The following is a 25,231-nucleotide window of genomic DNA, read 5'->3' on the forward strand; positions in this document are numbered from 1 at the left end:
GAATATATTACAATATTTAAAGAATTAGTAAATTTTTTGGAATTGTCACTTTCACTTCTCAAAAAGACACTTCTTTTCTGAGTTGACATTGTTAAATATCTACATATTTGCATGATATAAATAAATAAATGAGCTACATTCTTTCCAAACGAGGACCAATAGATCATTTTCATAAACCTGTAAGTATATAAATATATTTATAGCCTCTTATCTGTATATATCTGTGTTTGATTATACATGTTTTACTTTCAATTAACAAATTATTTATTAGCTCACTAAATATAGAATCATTCATTTTTTTCTTTAGCTCGTCAGAACAAACCTTTACAATCTATAACATATTTTATGGTTATAACTATGTAACTACACATTTGTGCATATATATATATATATATATATATATATATATATATATATATATAGTAAGAAAGAGAAAATAATGATTAGATTAATTTTCATGACTATAGAAAACTTACAATTTTCAAAAATAATTGAAGGGGCTTCTCATTTTAAATTCTGTGTAGCTATTATTTGACAAATATTTACTTTGAAAGTCAGCACTGTTTTTTAAAGTCTTATATGTTAGGGTTTTGATGACAAATGTTCTACCCTCTGTTTGCCTAGACTGAGCAGTTTTGAGCTCTTAGGTTCTGTCCACAGTCATGTCCTCATTCAATTCTGTTTAATCTCTCTTCTGTTAGCAGTATTTCAGGTGGTTGGATTACCCCTCTCTTTTTAAGCATTGGCTTAAACACAATAGAAAAATATACTCTTGATCTTCCTATTCTGACAATGATTTAAGAATCTATAATTAGTATTGTCTTTATTTTATTTCATGGAAAAATCAATTTGGTAAAAAAGATTCTTCTAATTTTCAATCTTAAATTATACTTTTAAAATTAGCCTAACTTTCCTTTTCACGTATTTCACACTGATGAGAATAATTAACAATTGCTGCGACCTTTCTTGAAGACAAGTGATTTTTATTTATTATCCAAATCATTCAAAAATTCCCGATCAAGATAATTTGTACCATAGTGTGACTAATATTTGACTTGAAAACATGAGAATAGCCATAGATTTTTATATAGTTTCATCTCTAAACACATTTTAACTATTCCAATGAATAGATAAAATTTACAGAAGTTTATTGTTCAAACATTTGTCACTGATTGGAAATAATAGAAACTATTCAAAATAATTCTAGAGGTTCACTACCAATTTTACAAATATGTGTGTACCTATATGGCAATCCCTGACATATTGGCATGTAAGGTATTTCAATCTGGGTGGAGGGTGAGCCACTGCAAATAGAATTGCCTAAGTGCAGGCTTCAAGTAAAGGTTAACCTTTGACAAACAGTGATTTCTTTTGCACCTTTTATCTCAAGTTTTCTCCAGTGGCATTTATAATACAAAAATGTCGACCAAATCCTCTTTAGTGAAAAAAATAGTTCTAAAAGATTGCTTCCAAAATAATATTCAGTTCTCATAGAAGATTATAAATAATATAGCATCAAGAATAATGGCAACAATGGCTAATTATAACTTCAGAAGCACGCAATACCTTGGACAGGTAGAAATAAGCTGGAACAATTCATATCAAAATGCGAACTATGATAATCACTGGTTGACCGTTAGGTGGATTTCCTTTGTTTTCATTCCTTTTCTCATAGAAAATTAAAAAGTATTTGCTAAACGTGAAATAGTTTAAAAAGAAAGAGCTGAATTTAAATTAAGGCACATTAACTGTGTATTGCATGGATTGTGTGTCATTTTAACTTTTATTCAGAAATTCTGGAATAAATTTGTTTGAACCTTTATTTCAACTATTGTTGAATTTAAGTTTTAAAATGTCACACGGTTCCTCGGTTTATATAATTAGGATTCCCGCACAAACACTTTCACTTATTGGCCACTCAAAAATAATATTTTTGAAGGATTTCAAGTCACTGTTCTCCAAACTTATAGTTTACCCCAGACTTAGCTTATAAGCTTATATGAAAGTATTATACTCTGTATGCAAGAAGTCTAAATGTGTGTGGCTGATCTACAACCATGGTGTTTTTTACAGAAGTATGCTTACTGGCATCCTAAGGCAGTACCTACTTCCTGTCTTCCCAGCTTGTAGAGCACCCCAAGTCCCTGTGAACATGCCCCACTCTCTTCCAAGGGAGGTTAGGTGGTGGATTGTTTTATGCAAGACTCTAACCCCATTTTCCCTGTTCATCCTCTTGTTCTAAGACTAGTTTTCTTGTCTCCTTGCTTCATTGTAGAGATATCTGTGGTTACGCTGGATCTGTGCTTCTAAGTATTGCAACTCTAGCCCACGCTCCACAATTAAATCCCTGCTGAAAACTTCATTCTGAAGCTAGGAAACGTGAACACCACAATTCCCTGCTCCCCAGGAGGAAGACGCAAGAAGATTCCTTGAGCACAGTGACTGAGACCAGTCTGCACAACACAGAGACACTGTGGTTATATTGCTTGTTTCCTTGCTTCTTTACATTTTTCCATTTTTTCAAAGATCTCCACAGGTTCAGAGGACTTTCATGTAAGGGGTTTAGTGGAGATGTCCGTGTGCCTGACATACATAGACATTATAATGATATTTAATTTAGTTTTCATTTCAAGGAATTCCTTTACCATTTATTCACAAACTTCACTTGCCAGCAGGCCATCAATCATTTTTAATCAGGTGGTGTGTATACTTCAAAACTACTTTTATATATTTTCAGAACTATCTTTACACTTATGCCACAGAATCATTCATCCTGTAATTGGATATAAAATTTCCTTCAGTGTAAGTTCTAAATAGTTAAGCAGCATTTTAAAAATAGTCTTACTCTTGGTATATGTATGTATGTATATGTGTATATATATATACACATATATATGTTACATTTTTAGGTAGATGGTTAATGCCAATTTGCTTCTGAAAATGATTCAAATATTTAGATTGTGGCCAGGAAACAAAAGAACAGTCTTCACCTACAAATGGTGCCAATACGTTTGGGGCTAACCCATGTGGTCAGCCACACATTTTGGGTTCAGGTGCTTATATGCCGCTCGGGGTTAGGAGAAAAGTAGCTGAGAACATGCCTGCCTCTCAGTACCCCTACCTGAGCAAGCAGCAGGGTTAGGTCTTCTTGGTGTGCACAAGCAGGAAAGCATGGTGAATTCCCACATCATACACTGAGACATTACCAGACCCCGCAGCATGCTGCATGGCAGATTTAGCTTTTACTCAGTCAAAAAGAGTTTAATATAAGAGTTACTTAATAAGACGCATGAGCTAATTGGCCAAACAGTGTTGTAATTATTATCATTTCTATGTGATTATTTGAGTCTGGGTGGCTGGGAAATGAATGAACAGTCTTTTCTACTGATGTATATCTACACTGAATCTAATTTATATTTTATTTATATTTCTATCATGTATTTATATTCCCACTATTGCTATCAAATCAAACAACCTCCTTGCACATAAAAGTAATAGAACCTAAAGGAAAAGAAATGATTAGGGATGTGTGTGAAAATAAATTAACAGAAATTATAAACCACTAAAATAACTGAAGCCTTCTGCACTATAATGATGATGAGGAATAAACCTGCGGGTAAATCAACAAAATAGGTGTAAATCAAGTGTTCAGTGTTAAAATTATTTAACAAATAATGTTGAATAAGCCAGCTGAAAGAAAACCAAAACTAAAATTCTAAGGAATGTTATTCTGGGTAGTAGTCTTAGTATTATGAAACAAAATGTTGAGAATATTCAGCGACCTATATGTTTACAAAACAGAAAATGCATACGCATCAAATGGACTTTGGATTAAAAAATACTTTTCTACTATGAGGAAATTGCCTGTCAAACATTTAATAATCTTAACAAGTACTGAGGCAATTCATCAATAATTATATCATGATTGAGCCAGGGAGAAACATTTGACTTTCAAAAGTGCAAATGCCACGAGAAGGAAACGGGCTCCGGAAAGCGTCAGATTTTAATTAACTCACATCCAAAGCACTGCAAGTCTGGAAGGCAAAGTGTACTTCTTTATCAAATACACAAACATGAAAAATAAATTGAATTCATATGTGTATATATACATGAAAATTAAATTAAATTCATAAGTATATATATATATATATATATATACCTACACATATATTTATATACATACGTATCTAACAGTTTGTTAAATTTTATGCTATAAACATCAATTTATTATATGCCAGGTAAAGCATTTCCACAAGGCTAAAATAGTGTAATTTCTAATGTTTGTGTTACAAGAATACCATGGAACAGTTAAGCCAACCAAATAATTAAGTCTTTCCTGTGTCTAACCTTTTCATAGTGGGGTGTGAAACTGCCTCTATAAAGCAACCGATTCTCTCTCTCTCTCTCTCTCTCTCTCTCTCTCCTCTCTCTCTCTCTCTCTCTCTCTCTCTCTCTCTCTCTCTCTCTCTCTCTCTCACACACACACACACACACACACACACACATACACACACACATACACACATACACACACACACACACACACACACACACACACACACACAAAGTGCATGATTTGTATTAGAGCACGTTCGCAGGTATCCTGGATAGCAGCCTAAGAAGCCTTTATATCTCACACTGGCAGGTCCCTGCATTTACTGTTTTCTCTATCTCCAACTAGCAGAGAGGAACATTTGTCTTTTGACCTGACATTCATGTCTTCAGTTGTATTTCATTTCTCCTAGAGGTTTCTTTACATTTGTTTTAAGAAGCCCAGTTGATGTGTAGGAAAAGACTGAATCCCATAGTCCCGTGATTATACAGCCTTTTGTTCTGAGATGGCACCTTACTTGGATCATGCTCTTCACGTTGATTCAGAAATTATTTCCCAATGTGTCACAGAATGCCTGTGGAAGTTTTGATTGGCTATTTTCACTCATCAAGTCTGTTAAACTCTTCTAAACCCAGTCTTAGGTTCAAATAAAACAGCATCCTGTGAGAAAAGAAGTATGTTCAGAGAGAAAATATATGGATGTTTCAGACTGGTTCAGAGTGTCAGCACTGAGGGAAACTCCCCAGACCTTCGTCCTCAGAAAATGGTGAGCCTAGTAGAGGTGGGTGCAAACTCAAGGAAATGTTGACCTCCCCTCTAAAAAATAATAAATACATAAATAAATATACAAAAACAAGAACAAAACTGTGCCCTGACTCTCCATCTACTGTACCATGTATTTAATTTTCAAGCTTGGGCATGTGCACACAGCACTTCTGACAGCTCATTGATTGCAGCTTAGATTTCCATGCCTTTTCCTGAATCTAGCAATAGGCTGCAGATGCTGGGCTGTTTCTCACGAAATCTGTAATTCCCTGCATTTATCTGTAGCTCCAGTTTGAAAGAAAGTAGTGCACCTTTCAAAGATGAAAAAAAAAAGTTAACATTAAAATTTTCTCTTGTTTTCTTTTTTCTGCTTTCTTTTTCTTATCTTTGAACAGAAATAATGGGAGCATACAATTCCTGGTGCCCTATCTCGTCATGGTGTGAGACCATGAGAAAAGACAGCCATCCAAATCCAATATTCTTATGACAAACTGACCGTGACTGCACCCTTACCCTCACCTTGATCCTTGTTGATTCTAAAATGGTGTAGGATTTGCTGTTTACAATACTAGAGAAGTCAGGAAACAGGGAGGACCCTAAGAGAGCCATACATGGATTCCCCTGAGAGGGAAGTAGACAAGATCTTCTGAGTAAAGGAGGTAGGAGGGAAGGTAGAAGGGGAGTGGGGAGGGAGAAGAGGATGGAGAGGAGAACACGAGGGAAAGGGAAGTCAAGATGGAAGAAGGGCAGAGAGGGAGAGCAAGGAAAAAGGTTCTTTGACAGAAGGAGCCATTATGGGGCTAGTGAGAAACCTGGCACTAGGGAAATCCCCCGGTAGCCGCAAGGATGACCCCAGCTAAGAATCTAAGCAATAGTGGAGAGCGTGCCTGAACTGGCCTTCCCCTGTAATCAGACTGATGACTTTCACCTTGTCATCATAGAACCTTCATCCAGCAACTGATGGAAGCAGATGCAGAGACCCACAGCTAAGCACTGGGCCTGACTACAGATGTCCAGTCAAAGAGAGGGGGAGCAATAATATGAACAGAGAGAGCAAAACCATGATGGAGATACCCACAGAAACAGCTGACCTGAACTAGTGGGAGCTCACTGGCTCTGGATTCACAGCTGGCGAACCTGCAAAGAGCCAAACTAGGCCCTCTGAATGTGGTGACAGCTGTGTGGCTGGGCAGACTGTGGGGCCACTGGCAGTGGGACCAGTGTTTATCGCTAGTGCATGAACTGAACAATGGTGGGATACCTTGTTCAGCCTAGATACTTGGGAGAGGGCCTTGGCCCTGCCTCCAGGGAGGTGACAGACTTTGTTGACTCACAGGCAGGCTTCACCCTCTCTGAGAAATGAATGAAGGGGTGAGGGAGAGTAGGGAAACCCAAGAAAAGGGAACTGGGATTGGTATGCAAAACAAAAAGAGATTGTTTTTTAAAAAATTGCTTTTTAAACTGATGAACTGACTGGGACATAGTTTATAGTTTTGTTCTCCCTCAATCAACACTATAACATATTTTAAATTTCTGAAATGTGTGAGTACATGCCGACTTTACATAACAGGCACTTTCTAATTATCAAAAAAATCCAGCACTAATTCCCAAGACTATAATAACATGCATTATTTAAAAAAAATATTCTTAGTTTTACTTGTTGTATATTTAGGGTTAAGTGGGTTCTTTTCTTTTTTTTTTTCCTTCTTTTAGTTTCCTTTCCTTAAAATTAGAACGCTTTCTGCTTATTAAGAATCACCTCACAGACAAAAAGGAAAACGCTCCAATTATCATCTGGGAATGAGTTTTCCTACTGCATGCACATCAATTCTTCTCTAAAGGAGACATACCTATTTCAAGACTTCTTTTAAAATTACAGTGTGGTTCGTATTTGTGTCAGAATTGTTTAGTCTGTCTGAATTGCCCCAAGAAAAAATATGCTAAGGAGGCTTTATAAAAAGAAAACTTCTTTTTATTCAACTCCTATGTTCCTCTGGAGAATTTCTTTAAACACATCTATTTTAAGGACCTGTGGGGAAATTTGCATTTTATCCTGAGCTGTTGTAAACAACAAGTATAAAAAAGATTCAAATAGAGTTGCTGAAGCAGGAGTGTGTTCAATTACTCCAGTAATTCTTGACTGTCTATTTATATATGTTTCTAATATTTCCCTCAGAAATATTTACAGAGAGAGGAAATAGAGTGTTAGAAACAAGAATCTACTGGTACACTAGTCCATGTTCCAGCAGATAAATTGCTGCAATACAAATTCAAAATATCTGTGCATTGCAGACCTACAGCTAGGTTAATAATAAATGAGTAAGCAGCACATAAATACCAATAATTTCTAAATAGAAATGAATATAACGAAGCCCTTGACAGTTAGATACTAACATAAACTGTCAGATAAAAGAATAAAAGAAGATAGTCAATAATACATTTCATATGATTTTTTCAGATATTGTTGCTATTATTTTGCCTCCTTCTCTACTTACTTATCTCTACACTCTATAATCACAGCCCCTGCGTTTCACGGTTCCTCCAGTGATATCACAGACAGCATGCTATTCCTTCTCTTTGGCTATTCCCCTCCCCCACCACCCATCAATGGTCTCCTTTCACTTTCTTAGGTTCTGAAGTTACTCCAGACTATGCATTCACATCGTTAAATTTTAACCTAGGAGCTTCAAATGAAAGAAAACATTTTGTCTTTCTGGGTCAGGGTTACCTGATTTACTATGATATTGTCCAGTTCCATCTATTTACCTGAATTCCCATTATTTCATATTTCTTTACATATGAATAATGCTCCAGAGTTTATATGTACCACATTTTTATTATTCATTCATCAGTTGGAAGACATGTCGATTGTTTCCATTTCCGACCTACTGTGAACAAAGGGGCAACGAACCTGGCTAAGCAAGGATCTGAAGGATACTGTTGAGTCATTTGGATATATGCCAAGGAATGGCATAGCTGAGTTCTATGGTAGATTGATTTGTAGCTGTTTGAAGAATCTCTCAAACTTATTTCTATTGTGTCTGGAACAGATTGCAATCCTGCCAACAGTGAATGAGGCTTGCTTTTCCACAGACGGCTTCCAACATTTGTTTTTGGTTATTCTGGTGACATGGATCTCAATGTTCTTCTGATTTGTCAGGGACAAGATATATAGATACACACATATAAATAAATATGCAGAGAGAGAGACAGAGACAGACACAGAGAGATTTCTCAGCTTTTTGTAAGAGTTCTCTGCCCAGGACCCAGACCTGTTTTTGAATGGGCCTTTTGCGTATTTTTTACTCTGTTTTTAAGGGTTTTTTTTTTGTATTCTATATGTTAATCCTATGTCAAGTATATTGGTGGTATAGATTCTCCATATTCTCTGGGTTTCATACTGCTCTAGATGTTTACTTAGCTATGTAGAGACTGTTAATCTTATGAAATCTCATTTGGCCATTTTGGAATTTAATCACTGGGCAAATGTAGCCCTATTCAGAAAGTCATTTCTTATATCTACCTCAGATAGGGTACTGGCTATGTTCTCTTCCTGAAATTTCGGTGTTTCAGTTTTCACAGTAAGTTATTTGATCCATTTGGAGTTAGTTTTGTGAAAGTGGTGTGTGTGTGTGTGTGTGTGTGTGTGTGTGTGTGTGTGTGTGTGTTCATGTGTGTATGTATGTAATTTAATTCCTCTGAATGTGGACAGTCAGTATTCCTAACACCAATGTTGAAGAAACTTTCTTTTCTCAGGTTCATGTTTTTGACGTTTGTGTCAAATATCAGATTATCAAAGTTGTTTGTTCACATGCTTGGATCTTTGATTTTGTTCCATTGGTCTATGTGTCTGATTTTGTGCCGGTACCATAAAATACTACTGCTAATAATAAACCATTTATTATTGTATTTCTGTAATACACAATGAGTTCTTGAAAGACAATCCCTCCATATCTGCAATATATATACATATATATATATATATATATATATGCATATTGGTATAAATATAGTTTAAAGATATTTCCCCACTGGGGCTAAAAATGTCCCCTCTAAGAGCCTACAATCATCTAACATAAAATCCAATACCAGGTATGAAAAGCTCTCCTTTTAGCTGTTGAACTAAAAGACTCCCAAAATATCATATGTTACTGCTATCTCCCTTGCTTTCCCACAGCAGTAGAAGGGAAAGCACTTGCTAGATACCATGCAATTCAGACGCAAGGCCCATCATCCCTTGATTTAAAATGACTTGAAAGCCTTCTCAGTGAGGACTGCCTTTCATGGTACTAAAAGTCATCATGCAAACTTTCAAAAGAAGGAAACAACCATCCTACCCAACTACACCTATGAACCCTGAACATGACTAGCATAATGTGAGAACTCTAAGGTTGCAGCAGTACCACACATACCTTGGTAGTGAGCAACCCCTCTCGAGTTGATCTTTAGGCTCATTCAACAGGCCAGAAATCATGCCTGTCCCACCGAGCAGTGGTTCCAGGAACTGTCCTTGATGCATGACCTAGCTCTTTGGAACCTTGCTCAGGTTTGGGATGTCTTGCTCAGCCTTAAGACAGGCTTGTGGAGTTTGGTCTAGCCACTTGATAACCAATGCTTTGTTGATAAACACGGGAGGTCTTACTCCTTTTGAATAGAGACAGAAGGAGTGGATGGGTGGGAGGTTTGAAGGGAGTTGGGAGAAGGAAATAGGAGGAGAGAACAGAGGAAAAACATTGGTAAAATTAAAAATTGATGAATAAAAAAAATTTTAAATGAAGGAATGTAGTGTCTATGAAAATGAAGTGTGAAACTCTTGTATTACATAAGTACATTATACATAGGTATGCATGTTTGTAAATGCTAGACATATATTAGCAAATATTTATATGTATGTTTATTGATACTTTTTTACAGTATAAATGTATGTGCATACATAGTTGAAATCTCAAGTACAGTTTTATACGCATATGTATGAATTTGTAATTTGTGTACTTATAGTTTTACACAATTGCTGCTCATTATTTCCCATATCCATACAAACTTAAGGTATTCATGGCTTTCTTCAATCCATGAAGGTGAAGGTAATCTGATTGACTATTTTGAAACAGATGATGTGGTAGCATTCAAGATGGTGGAAACTTGGGTTGCTAAGAACCCTGGTGTAGAAGAATCCTAACCAGCCCCCATTAGACCTACAGGCTTGGAGAGATGCTCTCTCACCACCTGTTTCCACTCATTTGCTTCATATATTGTTTGATATATCCATTTGCTTGCTTCATTTGTTTATTTAAGTTCAGTTAAAGATAAATATATTCCTATGAATATCTTTTTTTTTTTGCTTGTTTGTTTTAAGACAGAGTTTCTCTGTGTAGTTCTGGATGTTCAAGAACTTTGTAGGCCAGACTGGCCTCAAACTCAGTGATCTGCCCATCTCTGTCTCCCCAGTGCTGGGATTAAAGGTTTATGCCACCACTGCCTGGCTTCTAGAAGCATAATGTCATAATAATAGTTCTGATATCCAATATCTATGATATCTGAGTCTATCTAAAGTCTCTCACTTAGTCTTAACCATATTTTCTCTAAGAAAGTAAGATAGACCATTTATTATGTTGTGTCTATGTCTATATTATCCAGTTGTCAACATTCTTATAGAAATCACATCACTGATGAATTATAACAAATTTTATGATACAATTAGTCTACTTGAAGTCAGCCTAAGATGCCAAGGTTGAACTTATAAGAAAGCACTTGCTATTTTACTTGTGATTATTTGAAGACCAATAAGTAATGCTATGTATACTTGTAACATTCTAATCCAAATCATATTGTATTTAACTTTCCTTCAAATGAAATAGTAAATGTGGTATCCATTATAATTCAGAAAAACTGCTTTATTTTTAAGCATCAAGTGAAAAGAAACAGTATAAATGAGGAGTTATAGTCTAATCACAGCTCTGAGGAGTTGAACATAACATTCCCTGTTCATCTATTGATCAACCCTGTCTTCCTCTCTAAGCAAGGTGAGGATCCAAAACTTTGTAGAAAGATTACAAAGGGAATAATATCAAAAATGTTCTTCTTTTGATGTAATAATGCCTCAAATTCCTAACACTAAGCAGAAAAACTAAGTGATTTGTTTATAAGAAGCTGTTGGGGAATTTTGAGGCAATCTATGACTAGCTGGAATAAGGGGCTTGTCTCATGAGGACGAGGGGCGCTCATATGATGAACGTGCAGATCAGTTTGCAGAGGTGGCAGCCAGTGATTACTCAGCGGCAGTCAGGGAAAGAAACTAAATTTTCAGCTCCAAAGAATCCTTAGGAGGCTTTCTATATCCACATTCCACATACTACTGTAGGATACAGAGAAACTGTCCTCCCTCTTACTGTGGGATGTGGAGGACCTTTCAAGCAGGACCTCATGTTCCTGTATGTTGATTTAACTGAATTAATACACTCAGCTCAGCTCTACCTAATTACACTCAAGGGAAGTGTCGCAGATGCTCGTTTTTCATTAAGTGGTCCTCAAACTTTAATAGGCAAATGTATTGCCCAGAGATATTTTGAAAACCATAAGAGCTGAAGTACTGTCTTAGACTCTGCTTTTGACATAAACTGCCAGGCAACGGCAGGCAGTGCATCTACCTTAATGCCATAATTTGCCCTGGAAGGTCAAAGGAGACTCAATCTCAAATTCTCAGCTGATACAGAGTAGCAAGTTAAAAGCCTTGCACTCAGACCTTAACAAGCCCCTGTTAGAGATACTGCAGGGGGTTTGCAATGGGAACCAGAAAGTACATGCTTTAAAAGTCCTCTTGTGTTTGTTTCTTTTGCATATGCACATTGGTACACACACACATGCATTCACTCATGCATGTATGCATACTCACACACACACACGCACACATGCACACACACACACACACACATATAAACACACCATAAACTTTCTAAAGTATTATTTATAAAAATGATTGAGAACCGCTGCATTTTTTTCTTGTATACTGCCTGTCCTATTTGCTTCCAAAACTGGCAGTCAGTTTTTGACCTTTAAAATTTTCAGAACTAGTCCCTTTAAAAACAAGTTGCCTTGAGTTAATAAGTAATTTTAAAATACCTCACAATCATAAAACCAAGTGAAATATGAAAAATGAACAGCCATATATTTCATTAAACAGAAGAATACTTGTGGTGGTTTGAATAGGAATGACCTCCAAAGACTCAGAGATTTGAATGCTTGGTCATCAGGGAATGGCACTATTTGGAAGTGTGGCCTTGTTGGAGGAGGTGTAGTTCTCGTGGAAGAAGAGTATACTGGCATTATTAGAGTTTTGGGGGAGGCATGCAAGGGGACTAACAAGCAGCATTGAAACTCATGGAATACTGTTGGGTGATTGTCAAAGCCATGCATGAGTGAGCCTTGGAGAGGCAAAGACCTGACAACTAAGTTCCTGAGGATTTTGGCTGTTATGGAGCGCAGCTCCGATTCTCTTGATTATTGCCATCGTGGTCACCACATCTCCTCATAATCTATGGGTTGTATGAAAACCCTGTAAGGGTTTCTAGTTCCTCACTGTGCAGTCTTACTGGTACTTACAACAATAGTGATTGACTTTTCCCAGCCTTGCTGCTGGAGTAGATTAATGATTCAACAACCCCACTTTGAAATAATTTAGACATAAAGACTGTTAGGAAGGTTGCATTAAGATGTTTTTGTTAATGGCTTTGAGGTAGAAAATCTTGGGGAAACAATTTAAAGTTTATAAAGACAGAATTTTCATAGTTAAACAAGGGATTTGTTGAAGTCAGCGAACAGGAACAATGGCAGTCTGGCTATTGATGGCTGACATACTTCCTTGCTCAGATGGGTTGATTCAAAGGTGATGATGAATTCCTTTCTTCCCTCAGCTTCCTTATATAAAAATAAAACTGTTATTGAGTGGGTATGCACCTTAAGGATTTAAAGCAGAGCTGACTGGTTGTTTTTCATGTATATAAGTTTAGATTTGTGATTCAAGATTTTTCTAATAAGATTACCTTTGGAAGTAAATGATAAAGTAATTGATCCTTTCTTCGTAACTACAAAATGCAGCCTCCCAGTAAAAGGACTGACTGAGAAAAATACCTAGCTTGTTTACCCACTGTTAATCTATAACAAGTTGCTTGGGTATGAATGTTTGTGGGTTCTTGGGACAACTTGTTTTTTCTTAGGGATATGGAAAACATCATTTTGGGGCTTTTGTTTGGTGGGTTTTTGCTTCTTCTTTTACTTGTATTCATTGTAATTATTCACTTGAAAAATAAATCATAATTACATTGTAACTTTCATAATGCTTGAAAGATTCTGCTGGGGTATATAGGCAGTAAGGACAAAACAGAGAAGAGAGAAGGGAAACTCTAGGAAAGAGGTAGGAGGAAAACACCAGGGCAGGTTTAGAAGGAAGACATGGGAGAGAAGGTGGATGGAAGTCATCAAGATAGACAGCAGGGAATATCAGGGTGGAAAAACAGAACAGAAAAAGAATAGAGTAGAACAAAGAAACAGAAGGAATAATAAAATGAAAATCTGAGCTTTGGCCCTCAGGAAAGTCCACATGTGCCTTATTGTTCAGTACTTTGCCTGCTCTACATCCCCTCTTCAGTTTGTCTGACCCACTGAAAGCTTGTAATTCAACAACACCCTGAGATCCTGACATGCTGGAGGTGTGTGTGTGTGTGTGTTTCCCTTTTTCACCAGCCCCAGAGAACCATTTTGCTGCTCTCCCCCCTTGCCCCCTCCTTGCCTGCCCCAGAGAATTAAGTTTTACACCTTTAGATAAAAAAGTCAAGTTGAGTGATTAGTTTGTTGACTCCATGGATCCCTCTCAATCCCAGTGTTGCTGTAGGCTGGTCCTCATGGCAACAATAGAGCTTCAACTGTTCAAACCAGTCTAACAGTCTCTTCCTGCTATCCAGAGCTCTCAGTGACCTCCCCAGCATCATGTCTGCCTTCATGCCTCCTTGCTTTGCATGGTGACAATGGACTAAACCTTTGAATATAAGCAAGTCCCAGTTAAATGTCTTCTTTTGTAAGAGTTGCCACAGTCATGATGTCTCTTTAGAGCATTAGAACATTGACTAAGACAGTGTTTGTTGTTGGTCTTTTACCTTGCTTGAAAGTAATAATACAATACTGAAGCAAGATTTATAAATGAAGTTTCAAACAGATTGTGTCCTAATGATATAATCCAAGGAATAAAGCTAATTCTTTATAAATCCTTTCAGAATAAATTTTGTTAACATCTTTATTGAGTGTGGGTGGTGATGGTGGAACATGCCCTTAATCCTAGTAGTTGGGACGAATAGGCAGGTGGATCTCAGTGTCTTCGTGGCAGCCACTTTTACAAAGCAAGTTTCAGAATAGCTAGAACTGTTGTACTGAGAAATCCTGTTATTAAAAACCAACTAAATAAAAAACTATACTGATATATGATTTCATGTATTTGTGGGAAGTCTTTGATCACATAATTTTAAAGTTACTATAGGTGACTGTCTCTTCAAATTTTTTGCAGTATGTAAATATGATCTTACCAGATGAAAATTTAGTCTGCCTTGAATTATTATCAGGGACCAATAATCAATCCTGTCATCCCATAAACAATTACATTTATTAATTCTCTAGAATCTGGCATCTGCACATTTTAAACTTGTTGCATCTAACTAATTTTGTCTTAATCACAATGAAAAATTATTATTTCCCTCAATGTTAAGATTAATGATGCATGTTAATAATAAAGTAGATTAATCATCTAAGAAAGATTTCCTTTGTGGAATGATTCTTAATTCCCAAATTAAATGTATAAAAGTTTATTTCCATCCAACTGCCCAGACTTTGTCCTCCATTCTCGATAGTAATTTTCAGTGTGTGGACATTGTACATGCTGATAGAATTAATAAAGATATTTTCAACATGCTTTTACCACAGTAACCCGGAATAACTTATGTTGCCCCCTCCCTTGCAATATCACTCTTTTATCCCCAGAAAGAGTAACATTCTACTGTCAAGGAATAGTCTTGTAATAAAAGGTCAGGTGATGAAGCAATGTCCCTCTCACAGTCATGAAGGTGACATGGCTCTCAATTAAAAATTCTCATTAGACACAAACATTGGCATTTTAAAAGGTCCAGTGTCCAGATATTAACATCCACCATGCTAGTGAAATATTTTACTGTATCTGAGCTTGAACAACAGCTCAGTGTGCTTTGCAAACATACTGAAATGTGTGTGCTCACATGCACACATGAACACAAATATAAATTACACAGATTCTATGATCCAAATATGATCAAATATGCAATGCTTATCTTTCTGAGTGTGTCATATTTTGCTTAAGCTGAGGGCCTACAGTTGTATCCATTGTCCTATAAATGATAAAATGTATTTTCCTAAAGGTGTTGTATGCATGTGCTGTATTTTCATTATCCATTGAGCTGCTGGTAAATGCCTAGGCTGATTCCATAGCTTGGCTATTATGAACAGGGATGCAATGCTTGAAGAAAGACAAGAAGACTTGAGGTCTGATGCTTTAGATTCTTTAGATTTATTCTAAAAAAAATGATATAATTTGACCACACAATTTGATCATGAGAAACCTCCATTTAGATTTCCACAGAGGGTGGCAGAGTAATTTACATTACTACCATGACTGTATAAGGTTTGCACATTGCTTCATGCCCTCATCAGCATTTGTGATTTGTTTACTTAACGACTGCCATTCTGCCTGTCTGAGTGGAATCTCAATGACATTTTATTTTTATTCTATGACTAAGAAGTATGAAAATTATCTTTAATGTTTTGGGGGCATTTATGCAAATGACAAATTGATCATTCCTTTAGATAGTTAGATGAGACCTATAACTAACATGGCCTTTACATGAATGAAATATTTATATAATATTTAATGTATCTTATGCATTTATACTTCATCATAATGGCAGAATCATAACTGTAGATTCTATTAAAAGTCTTTACTGTAGCAGTGGGAACTTACTTCTAAGAATAGATATCAGATAATTGAGGTTGTACCTTTCACAGACGAGTTGGTAATTTTAATATTTTTTAATTATTATACTTATATATTATTTATATATTTATATTTAGTGTATACTTGTCTATATAGTATAATATTTATCGTGTATTATAAATATAATATAAATACATTTATTATATTTATTTTAGCATAATATAAATACATGCTATTTATATATCCATATTATATTGCAAATATATTTATTATAATTTTTATTAACTGTATATGTTCTATATAAGAACATTTATAGCAATGAAGATATAGAATTATTATTAGGATAAATTAAAAAGTAAACTTGGATTATTTAAACAGTTCCATAACATCTTTATGTCACGTGAAAAGGAAATTCCTGATCACATCCAGTGAAGCCTGAGATCTGTATCTTGGCTACTGAAATTGTTATCTCATTTTCATGGTCAACAATAATTATAGCAAGGGAAAGTTCATCGTTTGTGTGCTTTACTCATGAGTCACAATAATCACAACTTTACAAGGAAAAACAACACAGGGCTGCTGGTGGATGGCTCCATGCTTTAGAGCTCTTGCCATCTTATTTCCAGTCTAGACCTCCTATGGGTGAAACAAAGCACTGATTTCCAACCCCCCCCCCCGTCAAACACACACACACACACACACACACACACACACGTTTAAATAATAACCCGAGGTCTTTGGTTCCAAGAACAGACTAAACATTCATTCTAAAAATTTAAGACAAACACAAAGCATAAGTCTCTGCATTTTGAAAATATTTTACTCCAGAAAAGAGATATATATGCCGGAATAATTAAAATATGGTTTTGTTTTGATCTTATCTTCAATCATAAGAACACATCATTTACTGAAAGAAAAGCAATTTTACAGAGGTAACCTGGCCTGACTTTTTTTTTCTAATTAAAAAGTAAATGAAAATATAATTGCTCACTTCTTCTTTCCTTCCCTTCCTGTGTTCCCCAGCCCCATCTCAGTTGAATATAGGACATGGTTTTTAAATAATTCTTGGGAGATATGCATGCTGCACATGAGGGGTACATTCATGGCGTATGCTTATCCTTAAAAAAGGGAAGAGTCTGCTTCAAAGCTTTATGCCACTCTTTGACTTTTAACAAAAGTTTCAGCCAAGTTTAAAAAGCGTTCTCCTATTAAAAGGAAGATGCTTTAATGATTGCTGCTTGGTCTGATATTCACACCTGCAGTATAATGTATGCATTCAAATATAACTACATTTTTCATAATTAATCTGTCATTCATTTGATGTTTTAAAAACTTATTTAAATGCATGTGTTTCGGCTCCCAAAATAAATCTTTCTAATGATAAATTTTGCATCTAAACTTCCTCCCTGACTTTTGTCACTGAATATTATTGCTTTAGCATCTCTAGTCTAATTACACTTGCTCATGCTGTACACAGCTTTCTAACAGCTTCAAGGGAATACACTTTCCAAAGACATTTTAGTACTTAACTTGTTTCCAATATTATATCTTATTTCTGGATATTTTTTCTTCCTTTTATAATATGAAAAAACTTTATTACAGTTTATATCAATTTGAAGATTTTATGTACATCAGAATAAAATTTACCGTATCATGTGCTTTTTTATTTGATCTAAACATTATAAACTAGCACATCCAAGCAAGGTCTTCTCAGCAATGATTTTAACATTTACACTGCTTTTGTTTCTCATATAAATCATAATTGCTAAGGACCACAATTCATCTTCCAAAATAAATGTCCTGCTTCAACGTAGTAGTTTTGGAGGGCCTGACATGAAAACAGACAAGTTTATTTATGTAGAAATGCATCATTGGACTATTCTCTCTTCACAGGTGTCCTTTTGACTTTGAAAATGCAAGTTCTAAATCTAGTATAGATGTTGAAAATATGGTTTTGCTAAAGGGGAAAATCTCAAAGCTTAAGAGAACAAGGTATTGATGTTGAGTTATTTAGGTAGCACTCAGTGATCTCGCACAACACTGAGCTACCGAAGTCACACTCAGTGATCTCGCACAACACTGAGCTACTGAGGTCACACTCAGTGATCTTACTCAGTGATCTTTGCACAACACTGAGCTACCGAGGTCACACTCAGTGATCTCGCACAACACTGAGCTACCGAGGTCACACTCAGTGATCTTTGCACAACACTGAGCTACCGAGGTCACACTCAGTGATCTCGCACAACACTGAGCTACTGAGGTCACACTCAGTGATCTCGCACAACACTGAGCTACCGAGGTCACACTCAGTGATCTCGCACAACACTGAGCTACCGAGGTCACGCTCAGTGATCACTTGTGCTCTTCCCCAGCACAGCCTCGCACACCTGGCACACTTCACTTGTTCCTGGTTTTGTCCTTGCCTTTCCCCTAATCTAGAACTCCTACAACTCTTCTGTCTACCTACACATCTAAGCAAAACTCTTGTCTCTAAATTTTATCATGTTTCTGACCACATACTATCCCCTTGATTTGGTCTCTTATTAATATTTGTAACATGGAAGTCTACTAAATTAAGTCTCTCCACCCCTTATTTTTGTACTTTCCCCCAATCTTCACATAGTTCAATCTAAAAAAAAAAAAAAAAAAAACCAATGTCTAGAATCCTCAAAATCCAAGTGATCATGATACCTTTGTTCACACTGTGGTCATGACCCCAAGATTCCTCCAGAATTATTTCAAATATCTCTAAATTTCCTTTAGTGCCTTAAAGACTGTGTTCTGCTTGGCCTGCTGGTACGTTTCCATTGGAGCGTGTGAACGTTGCAATAGACTCTCCAGTCTCTTTGAAATGCCTTCACTAAGCAGGATGTCTTCCACTACTCGGTTTGCTTTGCTTCAGATCCCTCCCCTTAGGATGACCTTCCCCCGGGCATCTTTTTGGCCAATTTCCCAACCTCTTTCTATTTTCCTTTAAAAATATATTTTATTTATTAGTGTGCATCTTATGTGGGTGTCCCAAAGGAGGTCAAATACAGTATTAGACTCACTGGGGCTAGAGTTAACGGGGGCTTTGAACTATTTGACATGAGTGCTAGGAACCAAACACAGGTCCTCTGTGAAAGCAGTGAGATCTGTTGGCCATTTAGTGGTTTCTCCAAAGTCTCCTTTCCTTTAATGCTTTCTTTAGATTAGACTGCCTCTGAAAACAGTGTGGTAAGTAATCTTGTCCTTCCATTCATAATAACGTCTTTGTCTCATCCTTCACTTTTCTGCCCATAAAACTTTACCTACTAATGTGGTTTTCAGTGTTATTGCGTGTTCTGTTTCTCTTCCACACAAGGCTTCTTGGCACCAGAAAATGTATTCTCTATTAATACGTGAATATATTGCAAGCACCTAGGAAATTAGATAACATTAGGGTAATATTGCTTTTTACTGTGAGTTCAAATGTTTGAACAAGTAAAAGTTTTACATTTAAATTAGTGCATTTGCTTTACCATTTTCCTAGGGAAAGAAAAAATAAACAACGAATTCTATCAGGTACTTTTGAGCATGATTCTGCTATCCTCTGTTGAACTTTCCTCTCTCGACTCTGCTATAGGGCTCTAATTCTAGTTCACCTGGCATCTTCCTGTTGTATAGCCTTTGCATTTATATCACTTGTTAAACCACAGCAGTTCAATTTACAGTGAAGATAGTAAAGGACAAAGATGTATCATCTTGTTGAATTTGATCTTACCCTCAGAAACAGAAGCTAAAAAGAGCACTGTCAACTTAATATTAGAAACATGACCAACTGTGGCATGATAATTAAAATATATCAATAAGGTAATTACTGATAAAGCCTTTATCCATGCTTTTGTAAAATTATACTCAATACCAAAACACAGTATCTTCAGACAGTCAACAGGAAACATTAAAACAACATCAGGATTAACTATAAGTTTATACCCATATCAATAGAAGGTATAACATGTATTTCAGAGGGATGTTAAAGCAGTCATTAAAGATGTCAGTAGGTTTCTCTGAGTGATTAATTATTTATTATTTGTAAGCTGCATGAAGATAATTTGGCACAAAGGCAAATAAAGAAATGTCCTAATAATAGGGACCTTTTCCCAGCATAAACAAGTAAGGAAAACAAATGCAAAGTTTTATTTTTTTTTAAGTGCAGAAAGATTTTAATACATGAAAGCCTTTGAAATATCAAAAAGTACTGAAATAAGAAACTAAGCCCTTAAAAACAATTGATTTTGCAATATTAGGAAATAGTAAAGAATCAGGAGAAGAAGATGATAAAGTCAATACAGGATTTGTAGGAGTATAAATTTAGAAAAAAACTATCTCAGTAAGTTGTTGAATTTCAATAACATGTAGCAGTATCTATGTGTGTGTGTGCAAACAAGTACACATATATATGTACATATGTAAATTTATCACAATGTAGAGATGCAGATCCATATGTACCTAAATGTGTTTGTTATTACATGCAAATTTTATGTGTCAATTGGTATAAAGGGGAAATAAATAAGTTCTTAATAAGAACAATATCAAGATCCATATCTTAAAAAAATTCATTATAAAATAACACAGGCTGATCAATCAATTAATCAACAATGATGCTTTACTGATACTATAAAAACGTGAAACTTACCCTGAAAGTATCAGATTTAAAGGCACAAGAGAACTATGTGTACAGGAATTTTATTGAAATAATGACCTTTATGCAATATATGATCTGTTAAACTACATTATTCATCTGATTCTTTTCTACATCCCATATCTCCTACCACGTAGTGAAATTTTTCCAATTTCACATTTCAGACTATCCATCTGCAATATGCTCCTCTGAGTATGAACTGTCTCATCACCTGCTTCCATATGTTGCCTGTGTAGCCATGTGTTTATTACTCACTCAGATTATGTCGGACATTCTCACCTCTGAAATCCATTGCAGGTAAATGAATAATCACTGTTCGAGTTGCTCTTCATATTGTCTCCATCATATGCTCCTCAATTTTGGTTCTACTCTCGTTTTCAAAAGACCTATGCATGTGTAGTGTTGATATTAGATAGAGAAAATGCATTATTCTCCAAAGTTCATTGTGTATATAGTGTTGATCCTACTCATCCACCACTTAAATCCATTTAAATTAAGCTTTGAATCCTAACAAAAGAATAAGTGAAGAAATACGCAAGTATGTGTCCACATTTTTCAAGTGGGAAATAATTGGTCTGTAAGATCATAAATATTTCCATCAGAACCAGGACACCTTTAATGCTAATAAACTAACCCTAAAATATTTGTAAAATGGTAAAAGAAGGAGATAAACTAGAAAAGAGAGAATAGAAAATGAAAGAGCAATGAACATGACAGAAATTATTAGCTTCCTAGGTGAGAGACATTATGTGTCAGTTATTCAAGACAGTTAATGACAAAAGTATTGATGAAGAGGTAATGTGTTGTAGAATATTATTTTAAGTTGTGTTATATTTGTTTATGCTGTAGAATATTTGTTTAATGACGCAAAGAGGTTTTGCATTTTTTATGTTGCATTTGTTTAATTCTGTGAGACTGTGTTACTTTGTCTGTCTAAAACACCTGATTTTTTTTTTTTTAATGAAGAACTTAACAGTCAATAGCTAAGCAGGGATAGGCAGGGCTAGAAGGCAGAAAAAAATAAATAGGAGGATAAATCTGGTAAGAGAAGATTGATCAGGTAGTGAAAAGAGGAGAGAAGGATTCCAGGGACCAGCTACTCAGCTACACAGCAAGCCACAGAGTAATATAGAGAGGATAATTTAAATTAAGAAAAGCTGGCTAGAAACAAGCTAAGGGTAGGTATTCATAAGTAAGAATACATCTCTATTTATTTATTTGGGAACTAGGTGGTAGGTCCCCTAAAGTAAAGAGTAAAGAGCCAAATGAGTAAAAAATAACAACCACATTTTGTCATACTCGAATATCCCTAGGTCCTGAGAAAGCTGAAAAGAAAATACAAACCAACAAACAAGCAAACAAACAAAATAACTCCCCTCCCCATGGACATGGCTCCTTTAAGAAACTCTGCCTTACAACAGATCTCTTAAACAGCTTTTACCATGCATAGGAACAAACAAACAAACAAAAAAATTAAGAAAAAAAAATCCCCTGTCACAGTGTAGAGCACTGGAATTCCATAGTTGGAGGTTGAATACAGTTCCTCGTCAAACACCTCCTACTGGACCCTGAGCTTTAGACTTGGTTTTTACATCCTAAGAGGTAGGCAGAACCAACAGTTAAAACCACAGTGGAGGTCCTAGCCAACCACTAAGCAATTTAAAGTCTATGTAGTCAAAAAAGCTAAAAGATAAGCAATGAAAGAGATCCAGACAGGAAAACTAAACAAAAACCAGATACCAGTGTGTTTAACAATGGCATAGATTTAAGAAAAGAAAATGGGTGTAGACAGTCATAGAAAAAAATAGTTTAAAAATAATAGTAATGTATTTAAAGAGACAGAAAAAGTAATATAAGTGAAAAATGTCAAACAATATTGGAAATATACAGAAAGTCTGCATTCTGTATGTTGTTTTAAATTTAATCCTGTAATATGATTTTCATTTTTGATTGCTGATAAGCAAAGGACAGCTGTTAAGAGACCTGGAATTGAAAGAGAGACTGTGGAATTAAACCAGTCTAGATACTTCAGGAATACCTTAACTTTAAAAATGCCAGTCTAAAAATGTATTTGTAAAATGGAACTTAACAGAAGCATTTCTTTGGAGAAGAGGTTTTGCCTTTGTTCCCGTGGGAGACCAGAGGCCATGGATTTCTTCAATAGTGATATGGATCAGGTCTGTTTAGTGGAGACCTCCTGAATTGACAAGTGATAGCTATCAACTAAGGTTATATATAGCAAATCTTACCAGGACTTGGAAATAGTCTCAATTTTTCTAAGAACCCTAAAGATGCCTTCACTCACACACAATAAGAAGCAGTTTGGAGAAGAAGCCTCCCACATTCTGAAGAGTTGGGTGTATGGTATTCAGTTGATTGATGGGTTATGCATGTACATTATCATTTAGGGGAGTATAGGTATACAGTATATAGTATATAGTATATACGGCTGATAATCTCAGATATTTTCTTGTCATGGATTCTGGTATACTGATACAAATTTAATGTTATTTTTGTTATACTGAAGGTACTATTGTTTGTGGTATTTTGTTTATGCAGTTAATTTTAAAATGTAGTGTGTAATTAGAAAATGAGGTTAATAGTTAATTTATAATAATTAAGATTGTAGTCATATTAGGTACGTTTTCACGATTAAACAGGTTTATTTTAGATAGATAGATGACTTTCAAACACTTCAAAGTCCTTCAGATTATGGCATTTAAGAAGCTTGTTAAGTGCCAGGTGGTGGTGGTGCATGCCTTTAATTCCAGCACTTGGGAGGCAGAGGCAGGCAGATCTCTGGAAGTTGGAGGCCAACCTGGTCTGCAAGAACTAGTTCTACAACAGGCACCAAAGATACAGAGAAACCTTTTCTCAAAAAGAAAGAGAGGAAGAAAGAAAGAAAGAAAGAAAGAGAGAGAGAGAGAGAGAGAGAGAGAGAGAGAGAAAAGAAAAAAAGAAAAGAAGCTTGTTAAGCAAACGTTTTTCATGAAAATGAGACACATCTGCTCCTAGAAGATCCAATTTACTTCAGAAAAAATGAGGGGCATTTTAAAAACTCCTTATAGAGTTTGCTTTCAAATTGACAAAGCTACCATTTTGGAAAGAAACTGCTTTGTCTTGACTGTTGACAATATGCTTTATAAACTGAACCTGCAGGACCCACAGGAAAATGACTACTAAACAATTTTTGACCCTTGACCAAGCTAGGCAAGACAATCTTTCAAAATTTCTGCTTCATAGAAAAGTCTAAAAGATATTCTAAGCATATAAGCTGGATATGTATACACCAACACTGTGAAGGAACTTTGGGCAACTGTCCAGCCAGCCAGAAGTCTCCATTATTATATAATATTACATCCTTCTGTGGGTCATTGATGGAGTTAAAGTTGAAAGAATTAGACTTATAGAGTGTCTTAGTTATGATAGAAAGCAAATTAGATATAAACTTTGGAATCACTAAGATAAGGTAGATAACAAAGTATTCCCTATTAGCTGGGCGGTGGTGGCGCACGCCTTTAATCCCAGCACTCGGGAGGCAGAGGCAGGCGGATCTCTGTGAGTTCGAGGCCATCCTGGTCTACAAGAGCTAGTTCCAGGACAGGAACCAAAAGCTACGGAGAAACCCAGTCTCAAAAATCAAAAATAAAAAAAAATATTTCCTATGAATATGCTAAATATAAAAGTACTGAATATTGCTAATGTAATCCTTCCTTGAAAGCTGTTTTTGATAAGTATGCTTTTATTATGCTAAAGTTAAAAACCTTTCATTTTTTATTTAAAAAAAGGGAGAAATGTTGTAGAATATTTTAAGTTGTGTTACATTTGTTTATGCTATGGAACATTTGTTTAATAACGCAAAGAGGTGTTTCTTTTATGTTACATTTGTTTAACTCTGTGAAACTGCGTTAATTTGCCTTTCTAAAACACCTGTTTGGTCTAATAAATGGCTGAACAGCCAATACCGAGGCAGGAGAAAGGATAGAAATGCCTGACAGGCAGAGATGATAAGTAGGAGGATAAATGTGGAAAGAGAAAACTCATCAGGCAATGAAAGGAGAAGGAGAGGCAGACTACAGGGGCCAGTCACCCAGCTGGTGCAAGTCACACGATAAGAAGTCAAGAAAGGTATAGAGAAAGGTAAAAATTACAGAGGCAAAAGATACTAGGGATAATTTAAGAAAAGCCAGCTGGAAGCAAGCTAAGCTTAGGCTGGGCATTCATAAATAAGAATATGTTTCCATGTGTTTTATTTGAGAGCTGAGTATCAGCCCCCCCCCCTCCCAAAAAGCCAATAGAGTCAAAAACAACTAACTAAAATCAGGGTAAGGAAATAGAATTCCCTAAAAACACATCACAGCAGAACCCATAGCCAAGTATTCTTAAACAGAGGTTCAAATAAAGCCCAGATAGGAAAGGGCAGGCATTTCAGAAAACAGGCTTGAAGTAGCTACACAATCATAGG

The sequence above is a fragment of the Microtus pennsylvanicus genome, chromosome 9 (assembly GCF_037038515.1).
Source record: "Microtus pennsylvanicus isolate mMicPen1 chromosome 9, mMicPen1.hap1, whole genome shotgun sequence".
Lineage (NCBI taxonomy): Eukaryota > Metazoa > Chordata > Mammalia > Rodentia > Cricetidae > Microtus > Microtus pennsylvanicus.